This window comes from Artemia franciscana, chromosome 3 (assembly GCF_032884065.1).
Source record: "Artemia franciscana chromosome 3, ASM3288406v1, whole genome shotgun sequence".
Lineage (NCBI taxonomy): Eukaryota > Metazoa > Arthropoda > Branchiopoda > Anostraca > Artemiidae > Artemia > Artemia franciscana.
The window spans coordinates 48,478,855-48,493,044 of NC_088865.1; the positions used below are offsets into that span (position 1 = coordinate 48,478,855).

Genomic DNA, 14,190 nt, shown 5'->3' on the forward strand with positions numbered 1-14,190 from the left:
TTCACTCCTCGGTTAATAATTGAGAAGTCCCTTCGTTGTCAAACACCTTTGGTCCTTAGTTTTATCGATTATGAGCAAGCTTTCTATTCTGTTGATAGAACAGCGTTAACAAAGGTCTTATCATTATATGGTATACCAGAAAAATACATTAAAGTGATTTGCGCTATGTACGAGAATAATACTGCTGCGGTTAAGGTAGGAAATGAGGTTAGCAACTGGTTTTGTATTAAATCAGGAGTTAAGCAGGGTTGTGTTCTATCCCCCTTTATATGGATCATTTTGATGGACTTCGTCTTAAGGAGCACAGGAAAGGCAATTGGAGACCATGGAATCAAATGGGGAGGAAGAACGCTCCTGGACTTAGACTATGCTGATGATTTAAGCATATTAGATGAAAGTGTGAGCAAAATGAATGAATTTTTAGAGGTTTTACGAGTTCAGGGTGCTAAAATAGGCTTGAAAATTAATGTTAAGAAGACTAAGTCACTAAGGCTAGGAATAAGTGAAGATGAACAGGTGACATTAGGTAACGAAAAGATTGATCAGGTTGGGAGCTTCAGTTACCTTGGTAGTATTATTAGTAAAGATGGTGGGAGCAGTGAAGATGTTAAAAGTAGAATAGCTAAAGCTCAGGGTGTTTTTTCACAGTTAAAAAAAGTTTGGAAGAATAGAAAGATAAGTCTACATACCAAGATTAGAATATTGGAAGCTGCAGTGATGACAGTGGTCAAATATGGCTCTGGAGCATGGGCACTCAGAAAAGTAGATGAAAATTTACTAGATGTTTTCCAGAGAAACTGTCTACGGATTGTTCTGGGTACCCGGCTGACTGACCGTATTTCAAACAGTAGGTTTTACGAAAAGTGTGGTTCAATCCCGCTTTCTGGGGCTATAATGAAAGAAAGGTTGAGATGGCTAGGCCACGTTCTACGGATGAAGGATGACAGATTACCGAAGATTGTCCTTTTTGGCCAACCGTCTAGGGCTACACGGAAAGCAGGTCGTCCTTGTCTGGGTTGGGAGGTTGTCATAAATAAAGATTTAAAGGAAATGGAAACTTCCTGGGAGGGTGTAAAGAGGGAGGCTTTAAATAGATTAGGTTGGAGGAGGAGCGTGCGTGGCTGTGTTGGCCTCAGGCGGCTTGGTGCTGCAGTGAGTTATTAGTAGTAGTAGTAGTAGTAGTAGTATTGAAATTAACATAATCAAAATACAAAAGTGCGGAACTGTTTTTTATTCAAGATATTTTAATTGGTAATGGATATCCCGAACAAATGATTTCTCCAGTGATAGAAAAAAAGTTAATGGAACCGGAAATAATAGAGGAAGATGAGCCAACTAAAAAATACTATTACATAGCTTTGCAGTATATTCCAGTTTTCTTGCAAAAATTAGGAAAAGAAAAAAAAAACGTCATATAAAACAGATTTTAAATCGCAACTAACATAAGTCTCTTACATGAATGGAAAGGATAATATTCCAAAAAACTTATAAAGCAGGATCAAGGCCATACCCAGGGAGGGTAGGGGGGAAGGGGTTTCCCGGTTTGAAGCCCCCCCCCTCCAGCTCCAAAATTTTTGTCCGAAACTTACAAAAGTAACAAAAACGAGTATAAACAAATTTTTGCGAATTGTAATCTTGATATTCACCAATCTATTGCAAACAGTAGGTCATAAGTTGCGGAACTTGAAATTGTGAAGCAGGAAACAGGAAACATAAAGGGGTCACAAGAAAGTTTGTTTTGTCGGTTTAGTTTCCGACTGTTAAGCGAAGAGCGATTCGAAAAATGAAAGGGAAGGCGATATAACATCTTTTTTTTGCACCCAAGTGAAAGAGGTTAGTTATTTCTAACAGTGACGTTGAAAGGCCGTCTGCGGATTGTTCATCTACCCCTGCCGGATTGGTCATGCTACCCCTTAAATACCAGCTTGAATTTCTAAATACGAGCTTGAAATTTCTGCAGCAGGGTTCTCTGATACGTTGAATCTGATTGTGTGATTTTTGTTAAGATTATATGACTTTTAAAGGGGTTAGTCTCTATTTTCTAAAATAAGGCTAATTTTCTCAGACTCGTAACTTTTGATGGGTAAGACTTAACTTGATGAAAATTATGTATTTAAAATCAGCATAAACATACAATTCTTTTGATGTAACTATTGGAATCAATATTCCGTTTTTTAGAGTTTTGATTACTATTGAGCCGGGTCGCTCCTTACTACAGTTTTTTACCACGAACTCTTTGATTTGAAATCAAAACTTGTTTAGCTTTTGCACAGCAATACTTCAAGTTTAACAGTTAATTTAGTTGTATTTGATTTATATTAAAAAAGAGGTTTCAGTTATGAAATACATTCTTAGTATTTGAGGTTTCAATTTTTTGAGAACCTTCTCAAGAAAAACCCTGTTTACTATAAAGTACGTCTCTTTTAGTCAGCCAGGCATCCAGCGCTTTTGCATATCCTTTCTTTTTGCCATTCCCAGTCATCTCCAGGTGCCTATTCAGAGCTGGGTCAATTTTGACGAACTTGCAGAGCCAAGCTACTGACCCCTACCCCCCACGCTAATGACTCTTGTCACTGACGCCATTGACCTCCCTTTCCTTGTCTGTAAAAATCATTTATTTTGTATTTGATAGAGGGTTTTACAGATTTAAAAATATTATTTTCTGGTATATTTGGCATACCCTACCTTCGAGGTGGAGGTAGATAGGGGTTACTATATTTTTGTACTAGAAAATACAATGTTTTGTGGGTGTTTTTTCATGTTTTTTTCTTCTGTATAATAAAAACATAATTTTCCCATTCCATTTTTTACTATTAATTAAAAACAAGATTCTTACCTCCTCAAATGGTATCTATCTTATGCAGATAGTATCCGCTCTTGTACTGGGACTAAAGCAACAAGTTATCATTTCCCTAAGAGGTATAAAAAGGAAAGGGGAAGGAAATCGCGCAAGTCTAAATTGGCCTATTATAGGAAAGACATAGACTTTAATTATGGGAAGTGATAGTCTCTCTGGGAAAATTATAGTCTTCCTAGCAGGGGATATTGCTTTCTTAACATCACACAAAATGCCCAAGTATAATAAAAAAGGCAAAACCAAATAGCTTGATAAGGAATTTCTTACTTAATACTTCAATGAAAACAGGCATAATAATTTTATGTTTAATATCTTTCTACTCAGTCTATGTTTTGCATATCAAGGGGTGTAACATATATAAAGATCAAAGTGTTTTTTTTTCCAATAAAAATAAGTTAGATGGATAATTATTTAAGTCTTAAAATTGTACTTCTGATACCGTAGGGCAAGACTATGATAGGTGTTTGGTACATTTGTGATATATGAGTATTTTAGAAAATGTGCTAGGGGTTTTCCAGACGAAGTTTCATAAGTCTCTTTTTCCAGAGGAAGACCCTTTAGTTTTAGGTACTAGAGGAAGTAAGTACTAACATTTCACTTTCGAAGACTGTCTTTTCTATTTGTAATGGAAAAAGTACTTTGAATACTAATATATAAGAACAAAATAGCCAGATATTTTTTTATTATGTGGCTATAAAGAAAGAAATAGCTTGAAAATGCGCAACTGCTGCAGAATTGATACTCTGATGCTATGATCACTTGATCACTTTATGATCACTATGTACTTAAGGTTTTTTTTGTAGATATTGCCACAAAAGGTAAATTAATTAGAAGATCTCGTGCTGGTGTAATAACAAAAAAGCACAGAGCATATCAAGCAACCTGTTCTTAATATGAACTAGAGAGTATACAGTATTAAAAATCGGATCGTAGTATTTCCTCCACGCAACAGGGCTAACCAGGATGTTCGACCAAAAAAAAGTTCAATTTTACAAGAGATTTACACCCTTTCCCGGATATAAATTATTTACATGAACTTTCACATTTAGAATTTGTAGCCTATTAGATCTTTTCCATCCTAATTTAGCTTTCTCTTTAAACTTAGTGGAATTTGGTTTTATTTTCTACTGATGTTGTTTTTGTGGAAAGTCCATCCTTAAGACAAGGTGTCGTATAAAAATAGTATTTATACAAAGAATTTTATCGACTGCGAATTGTAATATGATCTGAAGTACTTAAAAAGAAAGTTTACCCTCAACAGAATAGCTATAAGAGTAGGAATATAGACTACCCAAATAGCTTGGTAAGCCATCTATGCTTCACAAATCTAGTATATTTATAATGTTAAACAATGTAATATAATTAAACAATCGCAAAATTAAAAAGGCTGTAAAGTTATGAAAAAAGTAAACAAGGTTAAAAATAACAGTTTACGATGCTAAAACCTGGTTATAGTTTTGCCAATAAGCATCAAGGCAACAAAGGCTAATCAAAAACAAAGATCAGAGAAAACAATTTTTGGAAAAAGGGGCGGGGAGGGGGACTAGTTGCCCTCTAATCTTTTTGGTCATTTAAGAAGGGCATGAAAACTTCTAATTTCCCTTCAAATGAACCCTCTCGCAATATCCTAGACCCACTGGGTCGATACGATCACCCCTGGAAAAAAAAGAAATATAAACGCATCCGTGATCTTTCTTCTGGCAAAAAATACGAAATTCCACATTTTTGTAGATAGAAGCAGGAAACCTACAGTAGGGCTTTCTGATATGCTGAAGCTGTTAGTGTGTTTTCTATTAAGATTAGGCTATATGAAAAACAAGGTGTTTCTCCCTTTTACTAAAATTAGGCAAAGTTTCTCATGCTCGTAACCTTTAATAGGTAAAACTAAACTTGATGAAACTTGTATATTTGGAAACACCATAATAAGCCAATTCTTTTAATATATCTACCGGTATCAAAATTCTGTCTTTTAGAGTTTCGCTTACTAATGAGCCGTACCATGGACTGTCTGATGCTGCAGCTTTGTCCATTAACAACTAGGATAGTGTCTTTAAGTTAAACTTACCCTCAACTGTCTAATAGTGTTTCAACTTGATATGCTTCCCCAGCTGCTTGGGAAATATTGAGATATACCTTTTTGACAACCCGAATGTATTAGCGTTCAACTAATTTCATTTAATGTCTTCTTTAGTATTACAGTAAATTTTCAAGTTAATGCTCGTCTCCGTTCCAGAGATAAATATGGATACGCCCTTTTGACTAGTTTAATGCACCAGATTTTGTTTTAGTTCAGTATCCGCCTGAATGTCCTCTGAAACGATCAACTTAAAGAACTTAGGTATTTGTGAGATATTCAAGATAAGCCCTTTTGACAACCTGGATGCATTGCCTGAAAATCCCCCTCGGCGCTCCTTGAAATTTCAGTATAATTTTCTCAGACTTTTCTGACCTACTCAGGATCAAATATTCTCTCTCTTTTCCAATTACAAATCCTCAATGCAAACAAGGAGCACCTTCTATAATTTACAACGTTCTCTCCGGGGGTTGTAGGGGGCATAACACCCCCAGAGGTATAGTTATGAAATCAATTCATTAATATTAACCAATGACAATTTTAAGGGGGTCTAAAAAGGACAAGGGTGGCTTTTTTCCCTCCAAGCACTGTTTGACAAGCTATGAAAGTTTAACAAAATCCCCTTAGCCGTTCCTGAGATATTGCTTTTGCGCCCTTTTGACAACCAGTACGTAATAGTGTGTTTTGAGCTCAACATACCCGTCAACATTTCCCGAAAGTAGTCACAAATAGATGTAGTGGCAGTTGCAAGCAGTCACCGTCACAGCTGCAAGTTTTTGTAGTCATAAATAGTAACACTCGCAGCCACAACCAGTCGCATTCGGTTTCACAGTAGTAGCAGTAAAACTGGTGACCATGTTAGTTTTAACTTCAGACCATTTTCGTTCCTAAGCTATTACAGATACACCTATTTGATAACTTGGATGCTGATAGCGGTTTTTGATTTAGGTCGACATGTCGTTGAACATTCTCCAGAGGTGAAAACGTCACCTTCACACTCTTAGCCTTTTCGGGCACACCCGGGATCAAACATGCCCCCTTTCCCTGATGAAAAATCCTATATTTAATAAATTGGCAAATTGCATAGTTTACATTCTTTGTCCCAAGGGCTGTAGGGGCATGGTATCTCAAGAGGCATATCTATTAGACCTTTTACCATTTTAAATTAAACGGCTTTTTAAGATTTTTATTAGTGTTGAGGGGAGAATCTAAGAGGTCAACAGGGGGACTGGTATACCTCTGTTCCCTTCTTAAGATCCTAATTAATGTGCCACTAAAGTTTCAATTTAATAATTTTAGTCATTCTCTAGATATTGCTGATATGCCCTTTCAGCAACCCTTCTGTGTATAGTGTTTTTTTTTTTTTTTTTTTTTTTTTTTTTTTTTTTTTTTTTTTTTTTTTTTTTTTTTTTTTTTTTTAATCCCTCTTAACCTTGTCTAAAAGTTTTATGTTAATATCCTTAGAATTTTAGGATGCTTAGGATTACACCCCCTCCCAAACAAAATATAAAGTCCTCTTGTCCTTCCTTTCCCTGCCTCTCCTGAACCGCTTGATAGATTTAACTAATCTAAAAAAAAAACCTGGGATATTACTGACATTATAATTTGACACCATATAGTATCTTTATAGCATATAGTTTTACTCCCCCAAGCCATAATATGACATCCAATTGCCCCCTTCCCCCAATCAATATTCCCTGGAAGTTTCAAATTGGGGCTCCAAGCCATGATCTTAGTATACACATTTGTTGTCGATCCACCTCTCTCTCCTTCCCAATCACGATCGCAGCTGTAGCTGCAACCTATTATATGAGTATATAAGATCCACTTGAACTTGCTCCCATTCAGAACTTCCTGAAAATATCAACTTGATCCCCAAACCATTTCTAAGACATTGCAAATAATTTGAAAGCTTGGATGTACATACTTTCTTTTGATTTTACATAGATATACCTGTCATTTTCAAGGTATACCCTTAGGAAGCACTGTAAACCTTGGCTTAACAACATACCCAAAGGTTAACTGTATTGAACAACTAATACCAGATATCGACGCCTTTTCTGACAAAATCTGTTAATGCCTAGCGGAAGCCCAAGCGTTTTACTCCCTAGTCAATTCTTTTTCAGAGGCGGCCACTCGGTCACAGACAAAATTATCAGTTTTCTTCGTCGCTTCAACTAAATAAACATGAGAAGGTTGAACCCAAGGGGTTTCTCACTTAAAATTACGATTAGGTGCAGGTTATCCTTAGCAATTCTTCTTGTAATTATTTATACAACATAATTTTTAATATATATTTATTAACCGGCAGTGTGATGTCGCTACGCTACTTATTCTCCAGACTCTGTTTAAACTGGTTAGAACTAACTATTACTTCACTGAATCGCTCAAAAACAATCCGAGTGGTTAGCCCCTTGGTCTAATTTATGCATTCTCACGCGCTCCTATTGCAGCTGCATCTAGTCTTTTGAGGGGAATTTTTGACTTCGGAACACAAATATGTAAATTATTTAAAGGGACTGCAGCCAGTAACTATATATTATAGAAATACGTTTCTGATTGTTGAATAGAATATTTTTGCTTTTTTATAACCCACAACAATAGTGTCAAGTGCAGCAATCTAGAATACAAGCCCGAGACAGGTTTTATAATTATTTTGGAATTGTAAAAAAATCATATCGGCTTTAAGATTTGATTAGATCAAAATATTCAACTGATTTTTGTTTATTTGTTAAGATAAAAACCACCAAAATCACTAATTCAGGAACGTCAGGCAAACTCCAAATGTTTAACATGGGAGGTATAGGATGATTTCTTGAGAACCCGTCCTGCCTTAGAAATGTGAACATGAGCAATGTTTAAACAATTAGTAGCTAACATGATTAAGGGTAATTACCCCCAAAACTGTGGGGGTGGCTTCAACTTCAGGAGCATACTACATTAGACGTTTTGACGTATCCGAGGGGAATGGATATATCAAAACTTTGATCCAGTATTATGGAGGATACGGAGGGGTCTGGTATAAAAAAAGAGTGAGGGAGGAAGGCTGGTTGAAATTTTTCTGTTTTCAGTTGCATGAATCGCCTCTCAAGTTGTGACAACCAACCTTTCCCTACGAGGTGGCCAGGAAAAAAGAATTTTACTCTTTGTTTGGCCCGCCGTCGGGCTCTAACTGGCACAAACCTAAATTTCATCCTCTATTCGCTTCTGCTTTGGTATTTCCTTAACCCAAGGACTTAGAAATATATGTTTATAGAAGACCAGAGAAATATCTTGCCCCTTTTTCGAGCCCATTTGTTTGGTAGAGAATATTGCGTCTGCGAACATCCTTTTTTGTGTGTACAACTGCCTTTGGCTCATGCTTTAGGGAAAATATTACCCCTTTTTGACCCCATTAATACCACCACACCCCCTTTTGAAGGATAAGTTGTTAACCCATTTTACCCAGAAAACATTCTCTGAGAGTTTTGAGCCAAAGGCACCCCTCGACATTAAACAAGCACACCTTTTCCAATGTAAACCTGGTTCCAGGCGTTTACCCCCCCCCCAGAAAATACACTCACGGAAAATAGCCCCTGCCGGGAAATGCTCTCCCGCGGGAAACACCCCTTGCGGAAATATGCTCCCCGAGAAAATATCCCCCGTCGAAAATACCCTTCGCGGAAAATACTATCCACGGAAAACACCCCCCCCCCCCCTGTGGAGAATATCCTCTCCCTCGAAAAATAAACTCCGATAGAAAATATACCCCGCGGAAAATAGCCCTTGGAAAATATCCTCTCCAGAGACAATAGCCCCCAGGAAAATAACCCTGGAATATACCCCCTCAGAAAATTGAGTATTCCAAATTTGAGAATCTTGTTTTTTTTTGTTTTTTTTAGTTTCTTTGAGAAGTCCTAAGGAAGGTGATAAAGTGGTATTAACATACCCTAAACATTTTAAAAACTTAGGGTTTGTTACAGCCCCAAAAGTCTGGTTACCTGATATTTGGACTATTTAGAAATAAATGGTTATATAAAAAAGATTACCAATCCAATGAACCCGCTTCAAAGTTTATACGAACATTCTTTCTGTAAAAACCTTATATAACCGCAGGGCATAATTTACACTCCTTTCCCAGGGAGGATGTGGGGGGGGGGGGCTTGCATCCTCAGAGAAATAATTTTCGGACCTTTCAATTGCATTGAACAAAATGGCTATCTCAAAATTTTGATTGGAAGTGCTTGGGAAAATTATAGGCGTTGGAGGAGTGCTATTTGCTCTCCAATCACTTTCGACTATTGAAAAGGGCCCTATCACTCTCAATTTACAATCGACTGAGCCCTTTTTGAAGTTTCTACGACAAATCCTTCTATACGAAGGGCCCTGGTATAAAACCAAAAGAAAAAATAAATAAAATAAATAATACTTTGCACAAGCATCGTTCATTACCTAGATAGCGCTAGTGCACTGGCTATGATAGCTTTTTTCACGGAAATCTTTTTTACATTTTTTTTTCTATTAGACCCCATCATTTTACACTTTTCTATACACTCCATGGGAGGGGGGTATTTTCTGCAGGGGTATTATCTGGGGGGAAAATTGTCTGCGAGGGGGCTTTTTTCCGTGGGGCATATTTTCCGGGAGGGGTATTTTTCGGGGTAAACACCGACCACCGTAAAACCTATGTACAAACAGAGAAAATACATTATTTGCAGCCTCTTCCCCAGGGCTAGGGGTCATAACACCCTCCAATGTATATTTTTTGAACCTATTGACTATTTTTGATGTTTAAAAATTTTTACTCATGTCTTAGGGGGCTGAGGGGGTGGATGAGGGGGTGGATTGTGTAGCAAAAGAAGGTAATGGGAGGAGTGGTTGTCCCCCGATAACTCTTGACTCTTTAAAAGGGCATAGAACTTATCCGTTCCAATTAAATGAACCCCTGCTAAAATTTCTGCAGCCATCCCGTTCCATGCGAAGTGACCGATGAAAAAAGATACTACTTTTCAGCTATATGACTCATCCCTTAAACAGTGCTGGAGCGTTGCCTCTGTGCAAAAGAATGCCAAACTATGGAAAACTACATACTTGTCTGGTGTTTTCTGTTTTAAATCCTTGATTCTAATATCTATATGAACCGAACGCAACCAAATAGTAGTTTGTATGAACAGAAGTGCCAAGTGTACTCCGGCCTGTAGGGGTTTGTGCGATAACCAGAATGGTATGTCGCATCTCAACCAAACTTGGTCAGAGGTAACAATTGATCTTAGTTATGCCTTTTTAAGGTTGGAAACCATTTAAAGCAAGGGAGATAAGAGTTACAGCATTGAGATATTTTTATCGTCAGTTGAATATCAAGAGGTCGTATCTCCGAAATTATAAATTTTCAGAAGAGCAAAAAAAAATCCCATAACCTATTTATTTCCCTTCCGATAACCGTAAAACAAAAGCAGATTGATATGTAAAATCAAAATATATTAATCCGTTCTTTTTACGGTTATCGGACGAGAATTAAAAGAATTATGAGTTTTTTCGCTCTTCTTAAAATTTACAATTATAGAGATACGATCTTGATACCCGACTGAAGCTGTACTTTCAGACTGTTAAGCGTCTTAGCAATGGGATTAACTAATGCAAGACTTAAAAAAGAAATAGTTTAAGTACCTGTTTAATAAGTTTCAGGGGGTTCTCTACCTTGTTTGAGAAAATGCAAACAATTCTGGGGCTATTAGAAAAACTTTTGTTCTGCATTTTTATAAATGTTCCCAAAAATTCAAGGGACCGTAATGAAAATCACACCATTAGGTCCTGCATTCCAGAGAGCCCTATTTCAGAGGTTTCAAGCTCCTACCTACTAAGATGTTGTATTCCGTTCTTTTCACCAGAAGAAAGAACAGATGCGGGTTTATTAGGTTTTTTTCCTAGGGATGATCATATCGAACTGAAAATTTTCGAAAATTGAGAGAGAGCTCATTCGAACAGAACTCGAAAGTTCTTTTGCTCTTTTTAAGTGACTAATTAAAAAAAATTCCACAAAACATGTTTTTTCGAAAAAAAGTAAAGAGCTCCATTAAGCCGAGAATGAGCAAAAATAAAGTCAAATAATCTTCCAAGCGTAAAACTACCAAAAATCACTATCAACAAATAAATGAAACTCAAAACGAACAGAAATTAGCCTACAATAAATAGCTATGTCAAACTCAAAAGAAGCAAAAATTAACATGAGCCATGTCAAACTCAAAACAAGCAAAAATTAACATGCGTAGGGCTGCTCATAACCCCCATGCCTTTTCAAAACCAGAACACAAAATGCGCTTTACTGAAAAACAAAAACAACAGCAAAACAAATGACCGTGGATTATTGGTTAAATTGACATATACTGAAAAGTCTTGATATATTTTCATTTATGAAAGTAAGAAAAGTGAAAACTTTTCGAACGTATTTTGTTTTCAGTAAAGTGCAAACTGTGTTCTGATCTTCAGAAGGCATGGTGGTAATTTAGTTCAAATTTCCCCTTAATGCTGTGAATGGAGTAGTAGGGTAGCATTTGTAGTGGTAGTTGTAGTAGTATTGATAGCATGCAAATTTTGCCTTTTTGATCACCTCCCTTATTATTTCCTAAATTTTCCGAATTCATATACTCAGTTATTCCTGTGTTGTATCCTTTTGACAATCCATACACACGTAACCTGTTTTAATTTTGTTCAACACCCCGCTCAACATTCTCTGAAACACTCGCCTGAATGCCCTTCGTCTTCTTGGAAAGTAAAGTTCAAACATGTATACCTTTGTCAATAACACACACTATGTGTAAAAAAAACACTAATTGACTAACTTACAGCCCTTGTCTTGAGGACGGTTGGGAGGTTGACATACCCAATGCTGGGCCTTTCAACAGTGCTGAACAAAATAGCTCTCTTAAAGTTTCAATATACGTTTTGGGGAATGACAAGTTTGGGGAGAGCTGAAGTCCCTCGCTTCACTTTTGACTCTTTATTACGTTTAAAATTGTGGAACTTTTTAAACTTTAATAAATAAACAATTATTTAAACTTTGATGAATAAATATCAGTTTATGTATCCTAAACTGACAATCTGCAGCCATTTTTTCAGTAAAGTGCAAATTATGTTCTAGTCTTGAGAGGGTGTGGGGGTTGTCAAAAACACGATTTAAAGACCTTTCAACTACACTGAACAAAATGGCTTTTTCAAGATTTGAATTTTTGTGTTTAGAGAATGGATACGCGGGGGGGGGGCGTGCTCCAATTGCTGTTGACCAATAAAATGGGTGCTAAGTCTTTCAATTACCAATTGAATGAGCCTTTTTGAATTTTCTAGGAAAACAAATGGCCTTCACAAAATTTGTATTAGATACATTTTGAGAAAATACGGGACGTCGGAGGGGGGACCACCCTCCTACCACTCTGAATCTGAAAAAGGGCACTAGAGCTTCTTATTAGCAATCCAATGCGATCTCTATGAAATTTCCACGATCACCCTTTCTATATGTATACCTTATATCCCTCCGTAGCATAACTTACAACCTTGCCCTGAGGGCTTTGGGAGGCTTGTCATCCTCAAAGACATAATTTCCAGACCTTTCATTTACGTTGAACAAAATGCTAATCTCAAAATTTTTATTAGATGTATTAGGGAAAATTGTGGGCATGGGAGGGGGTTAGTTGCCCTCCAATCACTTTCGGCTATTTAAAAGTACATTAGCCCTTTCAATTTCCAACTGAGTGAGCCTTATGCAAAGTTTCTACGACAAAAATGGCCATCACAAAATGGCTGTCAGATACAATTTTGGGAAAATACGAGGTTCAGGGGAGGGGGATCCATCCTCCGAATCTCAAAAAGGGCACCAGAACTATATATATATATATATATATATATATATATATATATATATATATATATATATATATATATATATATATATATATATATATATATATATAACAGGAACGATAGAGCTTAAGGTAATTGATACTTGTGAATCAGCCAGTCTGCGTCGACCTTATCAATCTGGGTGGTTTCTAACTTCCACATATGTTCGGATAACATAGATGACGTTCACTAGGACTTCGTCCTAGGAATATAGTATTCTACTCTGCATCTTACTACAGTCAGGCAGCTCAAAAAGATAGGACATGTGAATTAGCTCTTCCAAATCCCACTCGGCAAACTCAAATGTCCAAAATATTTTCCAAAATCCCCTTTATATTGTGTCTCCCCTCCCGTGACCCATTCTTATCATACCCCCAGCAATTACTCCCAGAAACCATACCCTAAATCGATGGGCTCTTAAGAAAGAGAAAAAAAAATCTGCCAACAAAAAGAAAAAAGAAAACACAATCTGAAGATGAAGATCTAGCAGGCAAGTTTAATTATATGATTAAATTTTCCTGAAAACGAGGTTTATCTTGTAATTTTATGACAAAATTATTCGTAAACTGATCATGCGACCAGTTTCATGTCTAAATCTCTAACAGACCAAAAGCAAAATCCGCGGCGAGGGGGCCACTTGACCAAGGGCACCAATATGACTCAAGGTGGGCTCCAAATTAACAAGTTTATTTTAAAAAAGAAAAAGAACGGAATAAAGGTGCCAGAAATATCTTGGGGTAAGGGTCACTCCCTCCAACCCCATGGATCTGTTCCTGGCCTGAACTGCTTTTAACTCTTTTCTTATCTAATTTCAACCAAATTAGCTATATAGTTGAAATAAATAGTTAGATATATGTTTTACACAAAGCCCTATTGGGATATTCACTATTTAAATAGTCGCAAAACTAAAATTAAGGATTTTTTTAGTAAGGAGTGGGCAGGGGCAGTTTGAAAAATATAGTCCATAACATAAATTAATGTTGTAAGTTGCCTTATCATATTCTAATCATTGACGCCTAGAAACCACACCCCAAATCGACGGGCTCTTAAGAAAAAGAATAAAAAAAATCTGCCAAAAAAAGAAAACACCTTCTGAAGACGAAGATCTAGCAAACAAGTTTAATTATATGATTAATTTTTCATGAAAACGAGGTTTATCTTATAATTTTATGACGAAACGATTTGTAAACTGATTGTGCGAGCAGTTCTATGTTTGAATCTCTAACACATCAAGAGCAAAATCTTGGGCGCTGGGGCCCCTGGACCAAGGGCACCAATGTCACTCTAGGTGGGCATCAAGTTAAAAAGTTTATTTAAAAAAAAGATTAAAAAAAGAAAAAGGAACGGAATAAGTGTACCAGAAGTGCCTTAGGGGGAGGGCTGCCTC

General features: G+C 36.7%; 1 protein-coding gene across 5 annotated transcripts in view; it reads right to left on the reverse strand.

Moving 5' to 3' along the window:
* LOC136025350 (aromatic-L-amino-acid decarboxylase-like) overlaps positions 1-10,094 on the reverse strand; it is a 76,820-nt gene extending 66,726 nt beyond the window's left edge. Inside the window, exon 1 of one of the 5 annotated variants that reach the window (XM_065701282.1) lies at positions 10,002-10,094. The gene's annotated coding sequence lies outside the window, so the exon portion shown is untranslated. Of the gene's footprint in view, positions 1-689; positions 819-2,836; positions 2,856-10,001 lie in introns of those variants that run through there. The other 4 variants (XM_065701286.1, XM_065701285.1, XM_065701284.1 and 1 more) reach the window with 4 other exon arrangements.
* Positions 10,095-14,190: the final 4,096 nt, after the last annotated feature.